Source organism: Callithrix jacchus, chromosome 2 (assembly GCF_049354715.1).
Source record: "Callithrix jacchus isolate 240 chromosome 2, calJac240_pri, whole genome shotgun sequence".
Lineage (NCBI taxonomy): Eukaryota > Metazoa > Chordata > Mammalia > Primates > Cebidae > Callithrix > Callithrix jacchus.
In genome coordinates, this window is record NC_133503.1 from 27,089,848 (window position 1) to 27,114,540 (window position 24,693).

The 24,693-nt window shown below is 35.4% G+C and overlaps 1 long non-coding RNA gene across 1 annotated transcript in view; it reads left to right on the forward strand.

Annotated features, from left to right (window-relative positions):
- The window catches only part of LOC144580716 (uncharacterized), a 611,731-nt gene extending 588,651 nt beyond the window's left edge, over positions 1-23,080 (forward strand). The window contains exon 10 of the long non-coding RNA XR_013530719.1: positions 22,987-23,080. This is a non-coding gene — a long non-coding RNA (uncharacterized LOC144580716). The remainder of the gene's footprint in view (positions 1-22,986) is intronic.
- The last annotated feature ends 1,613 nt before the right edge of the window (positions 23,081-24,693 follow it).

The following is a 24,693-nucleotide window of genomic DNA, read 5'->3' on the forward strand; positions in this document are numbered from 1 at the left end:
AGTGAGACCCTGCCTCAAAACAAAAAACAAAACCAAACCAAAAAACCCCACTACCCCCACCACAACAAAACTATCTTAATAAGTATGTAGTGATATTTCAATATAGTTTAAATTTGTGTTTTCTTAGTGGCAAGTGAAACTTAGCATTTTTTGTGTGGCATTATTTGCCACATATTCATTGTTAACGAGGCATACACATGCACGAACACACAGAGTTGTTGATCAAAGCCTAATTATTTGCCTGACTAATTTTGGCCAGATACTCTGATTTAGGGACATGTACATAGAAATGAGAAAGAAATTTAATCTCTTTGAGTGACTGAATATGCAAAATGTTATCAAAGACCCCATGGGCAGCCCCGTGTCTTCATTAGTCTTTGAAGGAAATGCAGTGAATTTTCAGAGACTGAGAGAGATACAAAGAGATAGCTAGAGAGAGAGAAGGTAGATGTTTAGAGAGAGGGAGAGATGGGAGAGGAACACAGGATATGGTTTGAAATCTACATGTATTTCTAAATTCTAGTTCCCATTATTCCTGAATTCCAGCCGCTTTCTGACCTCAGCTCTTAGAAGCACAATTTTCTTCTTGTAGATACAACCTAGCCCCAGTTTTCTACCACAATTTGCAACCAAAGGTAATACAAAATGTTTAATTAATTAAAATATCTGCAGTGTCAACAGTAGGTTTTAAAGGTTAAAGGATTATTTTAGAGCAATTTAAGCATTAATTCTTTAGTGAGTTACCATATGGAGCAGGTATAATTTCACTGTATGTAAATATACCATACTTCATTGTTTTTATTTCTAGCTTACAATAATAACCTCTGTATATAGTGTTTTCATAGGATTAATGGCTGGTTGGGGTTAATGGCTCTCAGCTATGCCATGGGCCATCAGCTCTTCTCAGTTGGCCATTAATCCCCAGGAAATGTCTTGTACCTCAGTCATTATGGCTTAATTAGGTCATTAAGAAGCTGCTGGTTAATTGCCATATTATAGGCATCCAGAGATGGTCAGGTGGCTGCAAAGACCAGAAGAATTACACAATCACAAAAAAGGAAAAAGTATTGATAATTCATATATGTCTATGTATGTATATAGAAGATAATAATTTAAAAGTAAATGTTTCTATGTTTTTACTTGATATGTTTTAATTAAAGCTATGTTTACTCAATTAGAAAATATGTATGAATATGAAATAGGATTGCATCAATAATCCCTCAAGGTATCAAATTTCTCATTTTACAAAAAATAACTGGCTCAAAATTTCCTAAATGCGATTTCATATTAGGACCTAGAATTGGAATAGTTTTATTCCACCAGCCAGTTACTTTGTCTTGGTTAAGCCTTCTGCTTTTTCTGTGCCTCAATCCTCTCATCTGCAAATTTGCATAGATACACATACATAAAAATATATTGAAATTTTACTGTGCTCTGAGATTCTAAAAATTTATTGAAAATCATATTGAAACTAAAAAAATGTTAATTTTGCACATGAAATGTGAATCACATTAGACTTTTATTGAATCCTGTTTGTCAAACAACCTCAAATTCAAAACATAGTTTTCACAAATCCTCAATATCAAGTATTTAAAAAAGGTTTTTGTATAGTTCCTACAGATATTTTTAAAAAATATTATTATGTACAAATTTATGTCAATAATTTTAGCAATTTATATGTAATAAACAAATTCTTGAAAGACAGAACTACCAAAGCTCTATTAAAAATAGATAACTGAGATAAGTTTCCCATCTAGTAAAGAAATTGAATTTGTGATAAAAACTTTTTCCTACAAAGAAAACTCTAGAACCAGGTAGCTTTATCAAACATTTAACAAAGACATTATACTTTTTCTACATAAGATTTTCCAAAAGTGTATGTGTAGGCACATGCTCTTCTAATTATCCTCTTCTAGAAGACAATTTCTCTAACAAAGATTCATCAGTTTGAATTTGGTAACCAAAATACATCAATTTTGACATTAAGGCTCTGAACTGATGGAGAGTAGCTGTTTCCTTTCAGAACAAAAGTATTACTAAGTAAAGTGAAAGACCCAATATCAATACTGAGGAAAAACTATTTATGCACTTCAGGATACAAACTACTGACCTCATACAACATAAAAAGGGTATGAGAAGGAATATTTATTAGTGAGTTGATATGAAGAATTTACTTTATCATAATATATTACAGGAAATCATTTATGAACTTTTTTCTAAAAGATATTATAGATAAATAAGTCACTGAGCAAATGTTTAAGGATAAAATTTATTTATGTAGAAACTAACATAAAGTTAATTCAATTCAAAAACATTCATTAAATGCTCACTATCTGACAGGCACTATAAGAATTTGTGCTAGGGAAACAAGATGAAATCCAATGAATTTTTAAAATCTAGATTGTTTTATCTGTGTACACATTTTCTGAATGGTGCAATTTATCACATTCATATTCATTAAACAGCACTGCTTTTTGGTTGTGTGTTATATACTTGGAAACATTTTGTGCTCATGAGTATTACTCTACACACGTCTGCAATGCAGATAATAACTGACAATCTCAGGACTGGAGAGAGGGCAAATACATTGGAAGGTTCCTGTTAATTAGTTAATGTGACGATTAGGGCCAAAGTGTATCTGATTTATAAGTTGTTTAAAACTCGAAGAAATAAGAGTTCTACATTTCTTAGCTTAGAGAAAAGTTCAGCCCAAAAAATGGTTCAGCCTAAAGAAAAGATCAACCTAGTTGCATATCTGTTCTATGATATCAGAAATTTTTCCACAGTGCACTATTCTTGATATTGAAATTTTGAGGCCGAAATAATGGTGGTGTTTGGGGGTGAAGAGGAGCAGAAGAGGCCATAACCTTTTATTAACTTCCAGTGTATTATATGACAGGATCTGTTCTAAGCCCTGCAAACTCAATAGTGAACAAAGCAGAGTAGATCTCAGCTCTAATAGTGCTTACATTCTAATGTGGGAAGGGAGGTAGAATAAATAGTCAAATGCACTTTCTAAGAGTTGTAAGTGCCACTCAGTGAAATAAAGCAGAGAGGTTGGATGATTTAAATTGGTTTGTCAGGGAAGATCTCTTAGAGGAGGTGCTGTCGGAGCAGGCAGAAGATGTCAGCTCTGTAACGATCAGGTGGGAGAACATTCTGAAGGCAGAAGGAATGGCTGGTGCATTGGCAGTGAAATGAGACTGAGAAGGCGAGTCCTGCTAAAATGTAGTGGGTGAGAGAGAGGAGAAAGGAACAAGATGTCAGATAGGGAGGGCTTTGTAAGAAGCTGAGATGTTGGGGCTTTACTTAGGGTGCACTTGCAACCATGTGAGAATGTTGGGCAGTTGGAAATAAGAGTAGAAAATCTCAGGACAGGATCAAAGCAGGCAATACATATGTGGGAGTCACTGGCATATACATTATATTTAGAATCATGAGACTGAATGAAAATGTGCAAAATGAAAACACAACCAGTCCCAAGAGAGGGAACTAGGCTATTCCCATAATGTGATTACCTGCTCTGAAGCTGTAAGTGGTGACTATGCTTCTTTTACATTTTTGAAGTGCAGAGAGGGGAGTTCAGAGAAGACGCAGAAAAGTGATTACTGCAGGCTTAGTTAAGAAGATAGGGTCCAATTTAGGAAGTCGGAGAATTAATTACAGCTGAGAACAGTATTGAATTGTAACTTCAAGGAAAGAGATCATCCTCTGTTTCTTTTACTTCTGCCATCTTAGAAACACAACACTCATCATTTACTTGGAGCCTGCCACATTGCAAGCATGGAAAAGCCAATCTCCTGCCCCAGGCAAAAACCTGAGGGCCTTTCAACCTCAGGCTGCTTGCTCCATTCTGGGAGGCCATTGTTTAAGGAGAAACTTGCTATCATCTCTCCTACAGTATGGTGCCACATTAACAGTCCTCAAACAAATGACATTCACATAAATTGCCGCCTGACACTTTGTGGATTTTTTACTTTCTTCTGGCAGATACCACAGTTGTATTTACCTTTTTGTGAATATTGTATTTGTTTTCATAAATGGTTCTTTTCTAGCAATCCTTTGTCTCATTAAAAAAGAAATAAAATTGGAGCAAACTCAAAAAAAAAAAACCACACAGCAGAGGCTGCTATTTAGGAGGTTAATACATTCTTCCCTTGTGTCGCGGAGTTTTCTCCAACCTTGCAGTATCTTCCATTCTAGTTCCAGATAGTCCTACCTTTAAAAATGGCCCTTTGACTAAGGCTGACCTGGCTAGCTCTAGAAATTGCTAACCCTGTCGACTCTGAAAAGATGTAGGCTAGAAAGCTTCTGAAAGCCATCATTATCACTGCTCTCTTGCCAAGGGAAACCAAAGCAATAAAACACACACACACACACACACACACACACACACACACACCCCAGTTAGGGTCTAAACATGAAAACAGAAACCACTCTTTTAAGAAGTGCCTGGGTATAGTGCTCCCTTCCCTGTGTCCATGTGTTCTCATTGTTCATCACCTGCCTATGAGTGAGAATATGCAGTATTTCATTTTCTGTTCTTGTGTCAGTTTGCTGAGAATGATGTTCTCCAGATTCATCCATGTCCCTACAAAGGACATTAACTCATCATTTTTGATTGCTGCATAATATTCCATGGTGTATATGTGCCATATTTTCCCTTGGGGGGAATAGGGGAGGGACAGCGGAGGGGGAGCTGGGGAGGGATAGCATGCGGAGAAATGCCAAATGTGAGTGAAGGGGAGGAAGGCAGCAAAATACACTGCCACGTGTGTACCTATGCAACTATCTTGCATGTTCTGCACATGTACCCCAAAACCTAAAATGCAATTAAAAAAATAAATTAAATAAAATTTTTAAAAAAAGTGCCTGGGAAGCCAAACGAGGAGTTTGGGTAACTTCCTGAGTACTACCTTGAATAACTTCAGTTTAGGGACATCAGAGGACACCAGGGGGTGAGATGAAAAGAGAGGATAGTGTTACTTGAACCCAGAAGTAGCCTTGGCATTGGACACTGAGGCTTCCCAAAGCAATGAGAGATTAGAAGAGATGCTCAGTTTTCTCTTTTTCTTCATCTCTTAAATCAGGCATCAGTGCCTCTCACCCAGCCAAACCCAGGAGGAGGCAGCTGGCAGAGGATTCTGGGAAATGTAGGCTGTAGAATCAGCCAGCTGCCATAGGGAGGAAGACCAAAGGGTAAGAACTGCTCTGAGGACCAATAGGCTACAACAGCACATTCTAGATTTTAGGTCAAGAATGAGCAAAAGCAAAAAAACATAAATGCCTTATTTATTACTCTTCTACATTTCATAAGGGTAGAAGCAAGCAAAGGATTTGAGCTGTCTCTTTTAATCAGACAGATCATATTCTAACAAACTAGTGTTAGGGTAAAGTAAGCACATCTTTTGGCAACATCTTAAAATGTCCACTTTCCAATTTCCTAAAAAAAAAAAATCGCTAAAAATATTGCCAAAATTTCTACACATAAGACTATTGAATATGCATAAAAGTAAGTTTAAAAAAAAAGCACATTTGGTGCACACAGTGGTTCTCCACAAGGTTTCCTAAAGTTCCTGATTTAAAGTGGGATTTTGGTACACATTTTTTTTTTTGGGCAGAGATCTACCAAGTATAGTTTCCCTCTCATAAGTCTGTTCTTTCTTCCAGTTTTTCATTGATTCATAAAAACAGGATAAAATGTCTAAACATCTCTGAAAGCCAACTAGTTGAATTTGACTCCTGCAGGAAGTGCTAAATTTAATTAAGAGAACAAAGAATCCAGTCTGAAAAAGTTTAATCCTGAAGTTATTCGAGTATTAATGTGCTCTGAAGGTATTTAAGTGCTCCTATCTGCTTGTGTACTTATAAAAGGCAGTTAATGTCACCCGCCCTAGATATGCCAAAAGATTATTGTGAGTACAAAAGGAAAGTTAGACAATGCTTTGAAAGTGCATAATTAGGTACAAATCTGAGCTAATATTGTCCATGTTAGTTTCTTGTTGATTAAGAGGTATTTAATACTTGACGTTATCTATAGCACAGACACTTAAAAGAGGTAGGACTTAATGAATAATATTACTATGTTGCCCCATCATGACCCATAAGATATGATACTTTAAAAATAATGACTAACAGAATTTACCAGTAGAAGAAATCGAAGCTGCAAATGTCCCCATTTGCTGCACATAGTCGTTATGGATAACTGGAGTCCACATACTAAATAAATAAATAAGTGATGCTCTGCCCAGTCAAAAGTCTGTAGCCAAGTAACAGCTGCAATTTTAAAGAAATAAGCTCTTAAGTAAATGGCCAAACAAATCATGTTTTATCTTAATTTGCTCCTGCTCAGAAGGGAGTTTTACTCCTACACATAATGAATGAAAGTGATTCCAGGGTCAGATTGATTCCATCACTAAAATTACAACTCAGGTTACACAAAAATCCATCTGCATTCTGCATCTTTAACTATAGTCAGCAAACTACCTCCTTAACTACATTTCTCAAGCTCTTACAATCCTTTGTGGGTGGCAGAAAATAGAGTTTCATAGAGGCAAGGACAACAAAAATGGAAGCTAAAATGGTGAACCAGAATTTTCATTTTACAATATAAGAGAGCCCCTGGCAGTGTCACGTGTGTACCTATGCAACTATCTTGCACGTTCTGCACATGTACCCCAAAACCTAAAATGCAATAAAAAAGAGAGCCCCTGAATTGCTTTCTTAATGTTGTTGTAAAGGGGATTAGGGTGCAGCTAAAGGGACAGTTAGAAGTAGAGTCTATAAATGTCATTTTATTTATTTCTCTAGGACTTTGGTTCTCAGTGCAGACTTTGCTTCGTACTGAAGTGGTGATTATTTGTTAATCATTCCTCTGACAGATAGTTATTAACTGCCTACTATGTGCTGGCCCAGTGACTCTCATATGGGAGAATTTTGCACCTCTTCAAGGGACATTTGGCAGCGTCCAGAGATCGATTTTTGTTTTGTTTTCAAAATTGACTCACTACAACTCTAGTAGATAAGAGGACAGGGATGCTACAGGGATGCATAGAACACTTCTCCACCCCACACAACAAAGAATTATTAAGCCTGAAATGTTCACAGTGCTGAGGTAAGGGGCTCCATGCTAGCCACAGTGCAAGGTGCTAGGCTATAATGATGGGAAAAACTAGACATAAAAGCATCATGCTTTCATGGTGTGTACAGTTCATTGGAGGAAAAAATATATTTTAGTCTAAAATATATGCTCATATGTAAGCTGTAATTATGTCTTTGAAGGTGACGTATATCACCTTATAAGAACACATACAACTGAAGGATTTGACCTATTCAGGAAAAGCAGTTATAGATTTTTCTAAGGAAATGAATAATAATAGTTAAAGTACTGGAATGTTTTGGTATTTTTTCTGAATTTGTAGATTCATGATTATACTCATAACTGTGTCACTTCTGCTCAATTGGCTTTTGAAATATTTTCTTTGGTTAGGGTAATAAGATTGTACATAACCAGAAGCTTATCCTTGCTATGGCCTATAGTTCCATATCCTAAATTTAATATGTAAAATATGTAGTACTAAATTTAATATGTAGTAGTGAAGAAAACATTAAAAAATTCTTTAGATATGGGCTGCCTGGTTTTGTGCTGTATAAAAGACTTTCAACATCATAAACTTATAAAATATGTCTTAAATAAATATATAAAATAGATATCATATATACACATAAGATAGAAACATACATAAATATTTAAGAAAAATATATTTAATAGGTGTGCATTGTTCCAGCCTCACTTGTTTCAGAGCCTTGTCGATTTGCTCTTCTATTCTCATACAGAAGACTAGACAAAAGAGAAAATCTTTTGTAAAAGTTAATAGGGTTTTTTCAACATGACAAAATTATTATTATTTGAAGTAATTCATTTTATTTTCTTCAACCTCCACTCATTTCTTAAGGCCATAAAGTCTGTTTTTCAGCATTTCCATTCCTATTTCAACAATTTTATGCAAAACCCTAAAGTTCAGGTTGTATTTAGTAGTCATTCTTAACTGTGGCTAAAACCAATTGCTTAGTGAAACTTCCTTAGCACTTAGATTTTATTATGCCATGGGTTCCTCTTCCTTCTACTCCCCTAGCCTATTCCTTCCCTGTTTTCCTTCCTGGGTGTATGTCCTCTTCCTGCCCTGATGTGTATTCAGTCTGCAGTGCTCAGTTGTCAACAAGTTTTCATCTCCTACAGAGAGCTTACCCAACTGCATAGATCACATAATCTCCTCCTTGGTATATTAAAATATATGGGCACTGATGGAATCTGTTTAACTAACCTAAACATTTAAATATCCAGACATTTAACATTAAAATTTCTTAAAATGCAAATAACCTTGAATGCAGAAGCAATCCAACCTGAACTTATTCACACATTCTTATTTGATCATTATCAAAATTTATGTCTCCAATCTTTATCATCTTCATCCTCTAGATATTTCCAGTGTCTAAAATCCAACATTTCTATCAAAGTCTCAAAACCAACATTAAAAAAAAAAAAAGTTTTCCCTTTATTCATTAGGTGGAGTTACTCTCTCTCAATAAAATTTATTTTTCCCTTCCCCAAAGCCACTGCATAAAGCCAATTATCTCTGTTCCCACTGCCACATTCTAGTGGTGGTCTTGAGACCACCACTTGAGAGCAAGAGGAAGCAGCCAAATGTCTAGGCAGATAGGGGCGGGTACCCGGTGAAACCCTACCTCCAACCCAGAGACAGTTTAAAGACTGAGTGTCACCCTACAAATTAAATCCTCAGAATGGATCGAGAACTTGTCTTCTCATTTGACACACTTTCCTCTGATCGAGCCCTATCCTCTGCTTATAAATACAATACCCCAGACTCAGTCAATAGAGGAGATGGCCTGACTTTGGGGAAGACAGCCTGACTTTGGGGAAGACAACCTGCCCTTCTGTCCCCTCTCCAGCTCCTCTCTCTGCTCGGATCCATTTTAATTGCTCAGTAAAATTATCTGCCTTCATCATCCTTCAATCATTCACATGACCTAATTCTTCTTGGACAATGGACAAGAGCTTGGGACCCACCAAGTACAGGTACCCAGAAAGAGCTGTCACACTGGTTTTTTGCCCTAGCTGATGGAAAGTAGCAACCTCATATGACAAGGCCAGGGGCCCAGTGAGCTGCTAACACATCACTGTCCATCAACTACAAACAGTGGAACTAAAAGCACATTGTATGTAACACCCTCTCAGTGGCTTTGGGGTCACAGGACCCATCACCTTGGTGCCACTGCATTCCCCTCAAGGAGACACACCTGGTCTAGCCATGGGTCCCACTCTCACTTACTCATTCTCCCTCTCTCAAAGGGATGAGGATGATGGGTGGAATAAGGGGCAAGGAGTCCGGTGAAGAGGCCAAGAAAAATTCTGCATCAGTCTTATTATTTCATATCTGACTGTGTTATTCTCATGAATGCATCTTTGCACATAGAGTTCTATCTCTGTACATCACCATACCTTCCTCCCCATAATTTATTTCACATATTGTTGACAAAGCAATACTCCTCAAGCAGTACATCACATGTAATACTTTCTTGCTTAAAATTACTTAATGTATTCTTTTTGTTTTCACAGTAAGATTCACATTTTAAGTTCTTTTTTCTACCTATGTTCTCATACAAATTTTCACCTTGAAGTCTTCTTGAAGACATCCTTCTTTACATTTTCTTGAAATGTTCCTTCTTGGAGACTTCTAATGGTTTTTTCTGAATATTATATTTTATTTATGATCACTCCTGTCTCAGTATTTGTTATATGCATCATGTAAAGAATTTGAAACTTTATTAAACCTTCTTAGACTGTCCATCGTCTTTGTTCTGTTCAACTCATTTCTCTAAAATTAGTAAAAAATCCTATAGATGGGATCCAGGCCTTAAATACCTTAAAAATTTTTTTGAAAAATACTTTCTCTTCAGTATGTAGCCAAAGCCCCAAGCCTAGAGAGCATAAAGTATACATTTGGTGATTATTTTAATAATGCTTATTAGTTGTTACAGGAAGGGAAAATATTGCTTTCTATTGTACAATAATACAAAGAGAGAATAACGTTAAAAAATGTAGAAATATTTTTAATTCTAGAAGAATTTAATAGCTATTTCAAAGTGTCAATAGTAGACAATCTTTACACGGTAGTTTTCAGGATGATCTCAGTTTGGCATGATGTGTTAGGTTTCTTTTTTTAGGAAATGTCTTTCAGACTAAACCTGTACTAAATATAAGTATAGACTTATTTTATCTCTTTATTAAAAACAACTCCATAAAATGAATTTTAAAAAGAACAAATAGCTCTCAAGAGGTTATTGCATGTATTACTTTTTTTCTTCACACTCTCTCCTTTGAATTCCAAAACACAGTTTAATTGAGATAATCACGATTTGGTTATTTAGCCTATCATTCTGCCATTAAACTTCTGTTTTTATAAAACGCCTGAATAGCTTTAATTACTTAAATTAATCAATGAAAACCAAGGGGTAAGAACTTACTTTTATCCAGACATGGTGGCTTATGCCTGTAATCCCAGCACTTTTGATGGCAAAGGTGGGAAGATGGCTTGAGCTAAGGAGTTCAAGACCAGCCTAGGCAACATAGTGAAACCCCATCTCCACACACACACACACACAAAATTAGCTAGGTGTGGTGATCTCAGTTATTCAGGAAGCTGAGGCAGGAGAATTGCTTGAGCCTGGGAAGTTGAGGCTGCAGTGAGCCATGATCACACCATAGCACTACAGAGCAAGACACTGTCTCAAAGAAAAAAAGAAAAAGGAACAAACCTTACCTTTAGAAATGCTGAAGTACTCATTTTGACTAGCTCTTAACATGGCATCATCACAAGTAATAGTTACTCTAGACAAGTTAATAGGACACAGAACCACCTGAACCACTGATTAGTGTTTTATAGGAAGAGGACCTGATGGTTGGCTATCTTCTTCTCTAAACTCCTCTTTCACAGCCAACAGCATATGAATATTATTTGTTGGATTATTTCACTGATGAAATTTCTCACTTTGTTTTGAAAAAATGAAAGCAGACGTTGCTCTCCCCAACAATGATTGGAAAAAGTCAATACAATAGTGAAAATATTGCTGATGCTAGGGATATGGAACATCACAATGTCTCTGAACTTCAAGTGATCCTTATGAGGCCTGAATTTAAACATTTTTAAGTTAATTACTGAGAGCTTTTTGGAGACATTTTTAAAACTAGATAGTGCTAAAGCACCCTTATGAAATTACAGATAAATCAACAATGAAATTCTGCATATCATTAAGTATCATTATATTGTGTGTCAAGTTCAAATTTTAGCAAGGAAAAGATTAAGCATTATACAAAATGATTGTGTAATGGTGACACCAGTATTTATGTCACCAACTTAAAACTCACCATTATAATCTTCTGAATCCAGCAAATACCAAAGCGTAGAAGGAAATTTAAAATAAAAATATTTAAAAATTTAAAATATATGAGTTAAGTTACAGCTTAGAGTTTTATCAATCACTATTTGCTAGCTCAGTAATAGTATGTTTTTATTTTGTTGTATGATTTTTGGCAAATAAAATCATTGTTCACAATATTTTTATTACTTCTTTATAAAGAATCTCAGTATATATCATTATGTACTTAATGATTTTTAAATTAAGATGTTACATAATAAGCACCATGAAGACATTAGTGTCTAGCAATAATACTAATGAAATGAAAGGTAATATAGATATTATCAAATTAGCTAGGTTTTAGCACATATCATGAACTTAGCACTTTCTTAATACATTATTATTTCATTATTCATTTATTAATTTCATTATGTATTTCATTTCTTCACTATCAATTCATTCTGATGTGTACTTGCAGAGACTGCTGCAAATAGAAGCCTTATCTTTGCTCTCCTTCTCAATACTTACCTCATTTTTACACAAATAAATGTATTCCCATAAACCTATGAGCAGTTTAAGCATAGAACCAGTGTGACCCTTATGTTCTTATTTCTAGAACAATGCCTGGCACATGGAAGGCAGTGGATTAATGTTTGCTGCATAATCAGATGTGTATGCTCGAAATTTAAAATAGAAGTTGGCAACCAACATGTTGTGGTAGAGAAACTAATATACAAAATTAAATCTGTTACTCCAATATAGTATTTTAAGTAAACAGTTCTTTTCTGATTTACAACTATGAAATGCTTTTCTAAAATTTAAAATGCAATAATTATTTTATTCTCATTCTTAGTGATTTTATGAATCATTAGTGACAGTAAAATCATGTATTTGGGCATACTTATTAAAATGGTTTAATAGTAAAGGATATGCACAAAGATGTTTATCACTAAATTGTAACAGAGGACAATTCCAAAAAACACAATTGTCAAATGCTACACAATTGTTTTGATAAAATTCTGCTTAAATATGAAGTCATAAAATATTGCTATAAAGAATGTGAAACAGCACAGAAAATATATCTGATATTAGTTAAGGATATAATAAGGTTATACTCAGGGTATAACCCTGTGTTTGTAAAACTAAAATGTTGATATATGTCAAAAGGGATAGAAGAACAAAAACTAAAAACTAAAATTAAATGCTAAATAGATGTTTCCTCTGGGTGAGAAAATTGCACATTATTTTTACTTAAACCCTTCCGCTTTTTAGAGTTACCTATAATAATTTTATAACAAACGTGTTACATTTTTAAGTGTTACTCGTTAATTGAGAAAAATGATAAATGGTCTAATGAAAAAGGCTTAATCTGTGTGATTATGTAATTCACCAAAAGTATTCTATACACATTTTCTGTATAATTTTGGACAAATTACTTTCTAATTGTCTTGCTTATTGTGTCCTTTTATTTCTAAACCTAACTAAAATGGGAGCTAGATATGAAATTTTCTAAAGTAGAGTTCTCTCAAAAACAATGTAAAATTCAATCTGAAAACCAAATGAGTTCAACAAAATATTTTACTTTGGACATATTATGCTGTATACACAAAGACACCCAAGTAAGTGAAACATAGCCTCTTTCCTTAAAGTCTCACAATTAAAAAAAAAAAAGGTGAACTTCAAAGTATACCAGAAAAATAAGAAAGGAGTCATCAGAAATACATGGTTTTAGATGAGACACATTAAGGAATTTCTAAATGTTTGCCACAAAAATTCTAAAATGAAAAACACATCAAGGAAACTCACAAAAGCATCAGGAGTATAATATTATAAAATATCCCATTATAATGACACCCCCAACTTCTTTCTTTCAGGATAATTATAAATAAATAAAATACATTCCATTCCATTTGTTAGTTTAATGCTTTCCGCAGCTGTACTTCCTTTAATACCACACTTGTGGCTATTAATGGATTAGTCTTATCCAGAGCTGTATCAATTAGAGGAGCAAATTGTAAAAAAAAGCAGGATGTAAATCAATCTTTTTTCAAAGATAGAGGACAAGTAGAGGAACTAATATACATCCTTTGAAGTCTTAGCAGCTACATAATTTCTGCCTCTAGGAAAAATTTTTGAAAAAAACAGCATAGCATGTCATTTCAATAATGTCTTCTGTTTTATTTAGGTTTTGTTTTCAATAATACACTGATAAATTTGATTGGTACAAAATTAATGACAAAAATCTTAAGGATATAATGGTCATTTCTGAATGCTTATGCAATGAAACAAATAATAATTATTCATATAGGTGAAATTTGAGTAATTCATCAAACTTATAATAACTTTACCACCTTTAGAAGGTATTATTCTTAGTAACTCCAAAATAAATGTTAAAATGCAAAGAGATGGGAAGACCAATGAAAAGTGGAAAATATTATTTTCTTTTTGATGCTTATTAAATGTTTATTTAATTCATGATATTTTGGTCTCACATTCATTGAACTTTTAAGCAGTACTTATTAGTTTTCCAAAATATACTGTAGGGTAGCAAAAATGTTCAGTATAATTCAAGACATACAATGTAACAAATCAGAAGCCACTGTTGTATGGGTTTGGTGGAATAGCAAGTTAGTCACTTACTATTTTTAGTAATCAGAAAATTAACTAAAAACTTAAATTAGAAACTTTTCCTTAGAAGAATTTTTAAGGGACAAAGAGAGTTCATCAGGAATTTGTCAGAAGTCAAATGTATATTAATATTACTTCTTTTTCTCCCAACCTTGTCCTATTTTTCTCTGTATTTATATAAAGCAAGTTTTATTTCCTAGTTGTATCATTGGAAATTTTCCAGTTGGATAAAGACCAGAACTAGTTCAATGTGGTATTCATCACCTAGAGCACTATTAGCTTTCATTCAATGTTAAATATTAATAACAGTAAAAGCTTCCGATGAAGTAGAGGGGAATATACGCAATCACTCACTTCAACACCAACAACTTTACCCAGATCAGAAAAGATCATTCATAACAGAAGAAGGTCAAATTGTTCATGCTGTTCAGACCCACTCCCTCTGGATATAGCTAGACTGCATTATGACAGTGTTGTGGTTAATCAACACTAAAGTCTAAAAATCCTTCAGGAAATGAATTGAAACCATTTAACATTAGAGCTCTCAACGTGCTATATTTTAATGATTTTTGTTTGTTTGTTTTTAGAGAGAAAGGTAGCTTGTAAGTTTGGCTGTGAATGCTACCCTTGCGTTTCAGTTTTGTACCATTTTCTCCATCACTATAGGAAGAGCAAAGGTACAGACAGAGATTAATGGTGATTACATAAAAACATTACGAAAAAGCGAAAAAAGATCACATTCCACAAAGAATTCTTATTTCCAGCCTGGCTCTTATATCATGTGTTCTAGGGTTGCCTTCTAACAACATATGGGAAAGACATCAAGTGTTCTCAAACAACCTTGGCAAAACAGTAACTGTCAAATCTCTAGCAGAAAAATCAAGCGTTGTATTTGGCAGCCATTAAATAAATGGGTAGGTTTTGGCAGGATCAACAATTCTATGCTCTTTCTTTACAGCAAAATAAAAGTAGAATCACTTCTTTACGTAGTTTTAATCCAAGTAATAAAATGAAATCTTCCCTGTAATTGAATTGTCATTTTTCCCATTGATTTTCCTTAATGTTGTCCTTGTTATTTTCTATTGTTATTTTTCAAAATGATAGACACAAAACAGAAGTCCTGAACTAATTACTGTGCTATAGTTGTTCACTCAGGTTAACTTACCACGTCAATATCTTGCATCTTAATGGCTAAATTTATTCCACTCCTTGCTTCCTAATTTGTTACAATTCCTACGGAAGTATAATGTGACAACAAAACCCTAGCTTTGAAATCCTATAGTGTGTTAATTAAATAAGGCTGCAGGGAGGTAAAGATTATTGTAACTGATCAACTGGTTCAATTTTTGGTGATCAACAGACATCAAGGAATTACCATCCTTCACAGACAACACCCTTGTACACAAGAAACCTGGCACCAACTGAATGTGCCAGATATAAATGAGAAAAAGCAGTCTGACCTAGGAATTGATAATATTCACACACAAAATGCATGCATGGTAGTTAAAATTAGTTGTTTCTACATACTGGATATATCATACCATACTTAAATTTGGACTGTCTGAAATACTGAATATGCAAAACTATATCTTGTTTATGAAAATGATTGCATTTAGATTGCCGTCCCTAGGGTGTGGCAAACTGGCATTGCTATCTAGGTCCCATCCTTTGTACAGCCTCACATGCTGTTACAGGATCTGGACAGCTGCTGTGCAGAGACCAAGCAGGCGGCATAGAGAGGAAAGGTGGTCTCTCCACCATCTGGTGATCAAAGACCCTTGGGGGGCTCATATTAGGTCACAAGCTTCTGTGCCACCATATGACAGGAACTTGGCCAAACTCTCTTTTTCCATTTCTCACAGGGCTCTTGAGGCAGCATGTGGGGTATGTGGTTATGTCCCTAAGTATGCATATTTGGCCTTTTCCAATCCATTTTCAGCAGAGCAGCCAAAAATCATCTTTATAAAACATAAATCAGATCAAGTCACACCCTGGTTTCCCACTGCACTTAGGACAAAATCCAAATTCCTTTGGTCACAAGACGCTGCCTAATCTGGCTCCTGTCCAAAATCAAAATTTTTATGACACTTACTCAATTGTTTGTCATGCTCCAATGCTTTGACTTCCTTTATATTTCTTGAATAAGCAAAGATTTTTTTACCCACTTGTTAAGACTTTGCAATCCTTTTTATCTCTGGAATTTGCTTCCTCCGTGTTTGAATTGACTACTACTTCCCATTTTCAGGTGTTAACTCAAATATCACATCTTTATAAGGCCTTCTGTGGCTGCCCTCCATGAAGCACCCTCCTACAGTTATTTCTATCATTCTATGTTTGTTTTTTTACATACTCGTAATAATCTATAATTATTTTAACATTTAAAAATTTGGGGGGTGTTTTTGGTGTTCCCGCTTTTTTCAGGTGCTCCCAGTTGAATGAAGCTTCTTGAGAGCAGCAACCATCTCTTTTTCTTTACGGCTTTATCCTCATGCAACGGACTGAGTGTTTCTGTCTCCCCCAAATTCATGTTTAAATCACTCACAAGGTGATGGTAGTAGGAGGTGGGCCTTTGGAAATAACTAGGCCATGAGGATGGAGGCCTCAGGAATTGAATCAGTGGCCTCATGATTGGGACCCCAGAAAGCTCTTTCACCTTCTTTCTACCATGTGAGTACACAGAGCGATGATAGCTGTCTATGAACCAGGAAGCAGGCCTTCCACAATCTTCTGGAGCCTTGATCCTGGTTTTCAAAGCCTCCAGACTGTGAGAAATAACTGTTGTGTTAGTTACCCAGTTTATGGTACTTTTGTTTTAGCAATCGTAATGAATGAACTAAGACACCTTAATTCCCGGCACTTAGTGAAAACTCCCCAGATATTTGTTGTTGAATAAATACATGAACAAATAACTTATTGGCTGAATGATGTACTGGAAATTAGGAACCAGGTAGTCTTTGGATATAATTCATTCCAAACATAGTTTTAAATGTAATTTATTTCAAGTCCTACTTTCAACCAATTTGATTGTCTATCAAATTAAGTCATTTTTTTCTTTTATATTTTCATTTCTTAGAATCACATATCCCAGTTAAGGAAGGAAAAGTATTCACATTAGGCACCTATACATTAGTTGTTATATCTATACTATTTAGCCATCTCAACCACCATGTATGGAGCCATTCTAGACATGAAGACACAAAATTCAAAAACTGTTAATAATCAGGATGCTTCTATTAATAATTTAGCTACTACAAATTTATCACAATGAAGCTCAGATTCAAGCCTAAGTCTATTTGATTCCTTGGGCTAATTTTATACTATAAATTAACTGTTTTTATTGTCAAGGATAAATGACATCAGGTAAAATCTGAAGAATGACAAATCCACTTTAAAATTTGTTACTATGTTGATTAAGAGCATGTCCTGACAGCAATAAGTCTAGTGAAATGAGCAGTGAGAAATACAACCACTGGGCATTTTATGTTATTCTTCAGCATAAGTTTCTGGATTTTCAAATTAGCTTGTTGTTATATGAGGTAAACAGAGCTGAAAATAAGTACTTCCAGAAAAATGAGCTATATAATCTTAGCTTACTAAACTATTTTCCAATAATCATAACATATGAATTCACTGCTGCGGGAATATATCACAATTTCAGGGAATGTGTTATTTATGGCAACCCTCTACTCAATTATGAAATTTATATTGTTTCTTAGTTTTATAGATTATAATAATGAACAATAACATTTGTTTATAATTTAATGTATTTTGTTATTATATATCAGAATGAGAGAATTTCTCTGCAGGGAGAGAAGCTGAACTAAAATTTTCTTTCAGTAAGTATTTCTTTTAGTGTGTTATGAAGGCTTGAATTTTCTAATAACTTTTTTAAAGTGGTCATTCTAAATAAATCACTGTTAGAAGTATGTTAAAGTAAAAAGCAAGCCTATGGTAAAAAAAAGTTGGCTTCTTCCCTACGTATCTTAAAACCTGGGTTAGAGAAGAAGGAAAAGAAGAAAGAGGCAGATTCCCATAGAAATGAAAAGATTCAGACTGAGGTTAGACAGAAAGCCCAATATTCTGTCATTTTCCAAATGAGGGATGAAGGGAGTTGAAACATTATTATTTTCCAAATGACAGAATTCGCCACTGCTTATCAGTAGTGGTCATAGAGAACAAAGCCCTTCTGGGCTCCAGGACCTTCAAAAACTAGCTCCTCCTCAAAAACAATGAGAACACTTGCAAAATTTTTCAAAACGAACTTTTTCAGAAATCTAGAAATTAATCAAAGGCTTCAAACAACCCGAGGAACATTTACTTGAGAAAAAATAATGGCTGAACATGGTAAGAACCATAAAGTCTTGGCATTTTAACTAACTCTATTCACATAATTTTTGACATATCTCTGTAGTAGCTTTGAAAACTAGCAGCCTTGCAACCAAAGTATCCGAAAAGCAACAACAAACAGACCCAAAAACATAGGCAGTCTAGAAGCCGCTGGAGCTAACAGAATGGCTTGGGAGTCTCATATCCAAATATTAACAATCCTTTGATCTTTCTGGAAGTATTTTTATTGAAAACTTCATTCAAAAGACTTGTCTTTATTAGACCCAATAGTGAGAAAAGCCCCAACTCCAGGGCACCATAGAAAAACAATCAGTAGTAATTGCTTAATATTGCAATTGCCTGAGGTTGTTATACAAGTTTGGATAAATACAAGGTCATCCAAAATACATAAAAGAAAACTCTAGGAATTAAGACATTCGTAAAGGACTTTGGAAGTATCCATTTTGGGGAGGGGGGCTGTGATATAGAAGTCCAGACTCATGTGCACAGTGTGTGCTCAGGAAAGAGCTCTTAAGACCTTAATACCGCACGACTTACTGACCTTGCATTCTGCTTAAGCGGGAGGCAAAGACTAAGATAGAGTTGTAAACTACTGGAGCATTGAAAGTGTGATTCAACCTACACACACAGAGCTCCTCAGCAAAGGATGGGAGACACTTGGATCAAGCATTTAAAGAAATCTTTGTCTAATTACTAGCTGACAACAAATATACCTGATCAGAGACTTCAGTAGTCACACATGAACACAAACTTTACAGAATTACTTATTAAAGTCACAAAACAATGAAAAGGTAGCAGCAGCAAGAACACTAAGCTCTTGGGGGAGGGATGAAGGGAGTTGAAACATTATTATTTAAAATATCCAGTTTTTAACAATATATTATCATACAAAGAAATAGGAGCATACAACCTAAATACAGGGAAAAAGAAGGTCAACAGAAACGGCACCTGTGAAAGTCCAGCAAATTTAATATACAAAAACTTTAAATAAGCTATTATAAATATATGCAAAGAACTAAAGAAAACCATATGTAAGTATATAAGGTGTGGCAAGAACAGTATACTATGCAAAAAATAATCAAAAGAGAACTGGAATGACTATACTAATATTAGACAAAATAGACTTTAAAGCAAATATTGCTACTAGAGACAAGAAAGACATTTTATAATGATTAAAAAACATTCATTAGAAAGATTAACAATTATAAATTTATGTGCACCTAACAACAGAGATTCAAATCATACAAAGCAAAAATCTTATGGAATTAAAGGGGGAAACATTTTCATACAAAAGAGTAAAGTTGGACTCCTGCCTTACACCACAGACACGAGAAAACATAGGAATAAACCTCTGTAATCATAGAGACCACATTTCTCAGATATGACACTAAAAGTATATGCAAAAAAGAAAAGAAAAAGATGGGCTTTTTTGTTTTATGGGACAACATTAAGAAAGTTAAAAGATAACCTGTGTAATGCTATAAAATCCTGTAATTTTTTAGGGACTTATATTTAGAATATGCAAAGAATTCTTCCAATTAAAAGACAGCCCCATTTTTAAAAAGGCAAATGAATTCAATTATTTTATGGATGTTTCAATAAAAGGTTTATTTGGCTCAAAACAAACATCAAACATAGATGTTTTAATTGATTGTCACATCCAAATTCTGCTTCCCACTCCCCCCAAAAATGCTGATCTACTGACCCTAGATTTTTTACTGCCCCTGATCTACTGACCCTACTGACCCTTGAACAACTGTTCTCCTCCCTGCTGGAAGATGTCATCTTTGTCCACAGTTGTAATGACCACTTTCAATCAATAGATTCCCAGTTGTTACCTACCTTTAGCCTGTATTCTGAGCTGCAGATTTCCATATCTATCTACTGTACGTTCCCTGGATGCCTACAGTCTTCTCAAATATACATTTAAACTCACCATCTTTTCTATAAACTAGTTCTCTCAATCTATTCACAACATCTGTGAGGAGCAATACTATTTTCCCCAGCCATCTAATCTAGAAACCTGAAAGTGATCCTGGGTACCCTCATTTTCTGGACTCTCTCCATGCTTACCGTCGATCATACCATCTTGTCGATTTCATCTATCCCTTCCTCTTCATTTTCACATCTTAGTTCAAACGGTCCTCACGTTTACTTGGATTGCAGCAGCACCCTTGACTTACTGCTTGCCCTTTCAATTCACCTCCGGCTGTGTTGCTAGAATCACTTTACCAAAAAATATAAACCTGATTACGCTACTCCCCTGCTTAAAATACGTTATCCGTTCAAGACTCCTTGGTAAAGCATAAAATGTTCTTTATGGTCTTGCCCTCACCAACCTATCCAGCATCTTCTCCTGCTACACTTCAACATATTCCCCGTTACCAAGTTACCTCTTTAGAACATATTTAAACCTCTGCCTCAAATACCAACATCTCATCTCCCAAACCTAACCCCTGGTCTTTTTATAAATCCAAGTAGCTTAACACAATTGTTATACATCAACTTGGCCAATTGGTATGTTTCTAGTCATCATATCTTCTCAGGTATCCAGGGAGATGGAGCTATGTTCAAATCTGTGTTCCTACAGTCTCATCAGTAGTGTACGACTATATAATGAATCACTCACTGGTTCCTGAATCATTGTCTGGAAGTGATACATACACAGCAACATCATTTACATTTCACTGACCAAAGCAGGTTTATGGCCACATCTGACCTCAAAGCAGGAACAGAACCCTTTTGTGTGCCTGAGCTGGGCTTTTTATCCCCTCCTTTCCCCTCCCATCCTCTCCCATCCCTTCCTCTGCCCCCCCTCCCCTGCCCCCCCTCCCCTGCCCTCCCTCCCTCCCTCCCTCCCTCCCTCCCTCCCTCCCTCCCTCCCTCCCTCCCTCCCTCCCTCCCTTCCTTCCTTCCTTCCTTCCTTCCTTCCTTCCTTCCTTCCTTCCTTCCTTCCTTCCTTCGACAGTGTTTTGCTCTCTCACCCAGGCTGGAGTGCAGTGGCACAACCTTGACTCACTGCAACCTCCACCTCCTGGGTTCCGGCAATTCTCCTTCCTCAGCATTCCCAGTAGCTGAGATGACAGGTGCGTGCCACCACGCCTAGCTATTGTGTTTTGAGTAAAGAAGGTGTTTCTCCCTGTTGGCCTGGCTGGTCTCAATCTCCTTACCTCAAGTGATCCATCTGTCTCAGCCTCCCAAAGTCCTGGGATGATAGGCACGAGCCACTGCGCTGGCCTCTTTGTTTTGTTTTTAAAACAGTACTCCTAACATCTCACTTGCACACCACAGTCATCCTTTAAGATTCAGCCCAGACATCACCTCAATGGGACATCTTTGTCTATGTGGTTTCAATCTGTACATCTGTCTGAGAGTAAGTATCAAGCAATTACAATTGCACACCTTTTTTTCCTCAGACATCCTCAATTGGCTAGACTCTCTGAGAATTGAGGCTATATATTGCTTGCAAAGTCCCAGTCCCTGTGCTGAGTAAGATCTGCCTTAGAGCAGTTATGTAAATATTTATTGAGTAAATCAATGACTGAATGAGTGAGTGAATACATTTTAATAGGGAAAAACTGTCCCAACAAGACTCTTTCAGAAAGTTGCTCTATTTAATCAAAAGGTAAGCTGACCCAATTTAAATCTAAGGCAAACTTCAACATATTACATCTTATATCTGAAAAAATTAAAGCTTTATACATTCTTGCAAATCTTCTGAGGTATGATTTCCTCTGAAGCCTGTGGATCTCATTCCACCCGACAATGGGAACACAAAGGAAAACTGATTCTGTGAACTGTAAGCCTTGTAGAAGATTGTGAAACCAATTATACTATAAATAAATATTAAATATTTTTATCTAGAAGTTTTGTTTCTAGAAAATTAGGTCAGGAACTAAGAAATTATTTTTGTTTACATGGCTGAATTGCAATGATTACATATGCATATACTAATTACACTGAATTACAGTGATCGCACATGCATATACCAATGGTCTATGGTAGAATAAATAAACTCATTACTTTTTAACTGTTTTGTGGGTACATAGGAGGTTTATGTATTTACGGGATTTTATGGGCTATTGTAACACAGGCATGCAATGTGTAATAATCACATCAGGGTAAATGGGCTGTTGCCTCAAGCATTTATCCTTTGTGGTACAAACACTCCAATATATTCCTTTAGTTATTTTTAAATGTGTAGTTAAATTATTATTGACTATAGTAACTCTGCTGTGCTATCAAATACTAGATATTATTCATTCTTTCTATTTTTTTATACTCATTACCCATCCACATTTTCCCCTCACACACCTACTACCCTTCTCAGTCTCTGATATCCATCATTCTACTCTCTATCTCCATGAGTTCAATTGTTTTAATTGTATCTCCCACAGATAAGTGATAACATGTGAAGTTTGTCTATCCATGCCTAGTTTATTTCACTCAACAAAATATGAAAATGCACACAATTACTGATTCATAATTTGGGAGTAATTTTTTTTCTATAAGATTGTACTTCTCACACATACTGTATATTCTACTGGACTTTCTTTTTTATTTTTTTTACTTTAGGTTATTAGAGAATTCAACTTGTCGAAAGGAAATATTGATGAAAGAAATACCAGGTAAGCACAACTCAACTAGCTACCGGCCTGCAGGAAGGAGGCTTTGACAATCATCAATCTCTCTACTCAAGGACCTCTTGAGCCCAGGAGATGGGTTGTATTATAATTTGCATAAATGCCCTGGGTGACCTGCCATGAATTTCACTATAGATTAGATGATTTAACAATGCCTAACTTTCAGTATGGAATGAGTTGTGAAAAGTCTGTGTCAGCCAGGCATAATCCCAATACTTTGGGAGGCTGAGGAGGGTGGATCACAAGGACAAGAGATCAAGACCATCCTTGTCAACATAGTGAAGCCCCATCTCTACTAAAAAGACAAAAATTAGCTGGGCATGGTGGCGCATGCCTGTAGTCCCAGCTACTCAGGAGGCTGAAGCAGGAGAATTGCTTGAACTCAGGAGGCGGAGGTTGCAGTGAGCCCAGATCATGCCACTGCACTCCAGCCTGGCAACAGAGAGCAAGACTCTGTCTCAAAAAAAAAAAAAATTCTGTGTCAAGTTCTGATTGACCAGAATTAAAAGGTCATCTAAAAATATTCATATAATTTTTCAAGAACAATAAAGTAGCAGTAGCTAATTTTTGAGTGGTTGCTCTGTATGAAGCTCTGTATAATTGATCTCATTACTTCCTCATTTGGGTACTACTTTTATCCCCACTTTGCAGATGAGGAGAACATGACTTGGAGAGTGTAAATCAACTATGTAAGATCTTACGGTGCTGGAACCCTTCAATACTACACCACTCTGATAGTCCCCATATTTCCAGACAACTTGGATAATATCTCAAAATTGAAGAAGGTTTTAATTTTCACATCATTTAAATCTCTGCTGCTTCAAACATTAAGTTTGAGGATAATACCTTGGCAAGGGCTCTTGGCTTTTTTGAGCAAATCCAGTTCCGACTTACCACGTTTGATTAGCATAGTATTTGAGGAAACTATTTTTAATGCTTTAATGTTGGGGAGATATTCTCCAGTCCCATGCAACCATTTCTTATAGTCACATACCCTTGTAAATCAAACATTATTATTGTAATAGCCTCTGAAGACATCTGAGTTTATTATGTCTCCCAACATCCACAATCAACAGCATTTCTACCCACATGATCTCCTTGGTTCCCCTCATTATACTTAGCCTCTGATATAGTCTTAATTTCATTGTCAGGGCCCCAAATCATTTCATCTTTTTGTTTTTTTTTTAAATAGAAATCTCTTTTACCTCAAACTATGGTAATATGGTCATAACATGTATTCATTTAATGTGAGTTTTTTTGTTATACTGTAATTTTAATGGAAACTTTGTGTTCAAAGATATAAAAGAAACCAATCTCACAGGATAGAAATTCAGATTGTCAGGTTAAAGTAAGGTATTTTTGAAAGTATGGGGCTTTTAGGGAGCATCTGAAATCCTAACTTTCTGTTGTCAATTTTTTGTTTTAACAAACAAACAAAAAAAATGCCCACAGTCCTACTGCTGACCATTTTCTGTTGGGTTAATTTATTCTATTAATTGAATCATTAATACTTTCTTCAGCTAAATTGGAAACAAGAAATGTGCTTGAGGATTTTTTTTCTTATATCTATAATACAGAAAGAATTGCTGCTTTATTTTTATCTCTTTTAAGAACTTTGTGTCTTTCTCAAAATAGATAC